Below are 721 nucleotides of genomic sequence, written 5' to 3' on the forward strand. Positions count from 1 at the left end.
ATTTCGGGCTCTGCGTACCTTCAGTAGCGTTAAAAAAAAACAGTAATTCCCTTATTTCAACCACTTTTTTCTTTCCGTTGCGAACAACAGGTGGCAATTTCCTCGGTAAGGAGGTTGTGTATCGGAACCATGCGTCATGTGGTTAAAGTCCTACGCGTTTTTTGCTTGTTTTATGCCCTTATTTTGCTGCGTGTGCGAAGGTCTAATGCCCAGTTGGTGCGGTGCGTTGTCATCTTTATGTGTGTGAATTAATATTGTTTGCTCCCTTTTGTTTTTTTGTCCCCTTCCGCTTATTCGTATGCATTACCCACTCATTTCGCATTGGTGAGTAGAAAATTTGCTGATTTTAAATCCCTTTCTGCCTTTCCCCCTAATTACACTGTATCCGTACCCCTACACATACACAAAACTAAAAGGGGATGAATGAGGGGGAGATACGGAAAGTTTAAAGCAGTTTTGCACCATGTTTCATGTTTACCAGCATTCACATTCTAACATATTTTTATGCCTATACACGCCGGTGGTACCGATGTGCTATCTGTAATATTGGACGAACTTTGCTTTCACGAAGTTCCCTTTTTCTTTTTGTTGTTGTCTGTTTCTTCTGCTTCGGGTTTCCGGACCTTACGTCATATCCACATGACAGATTTTCCGCATTAGATTGGCTATCCAGACCCGCATACACAAGTATAACTAAATAAACATATATATATATATATAT

Source organism: Trypanosoma equiperdum (genome assembly GCF_001457755.1).
Source record: "Trypanosoma equiperdum strain OVI genome assembly, contig: ctg_891, whole genome shotgun sequence".
NCBI classification, from domain to species: domain Eukaryota; phylum Euglenozoa; class Kinetoplastea; order Trypanosomatida; family Trypanosomatidae; genus Trypanosoma; species Trypanosoma equiperdum.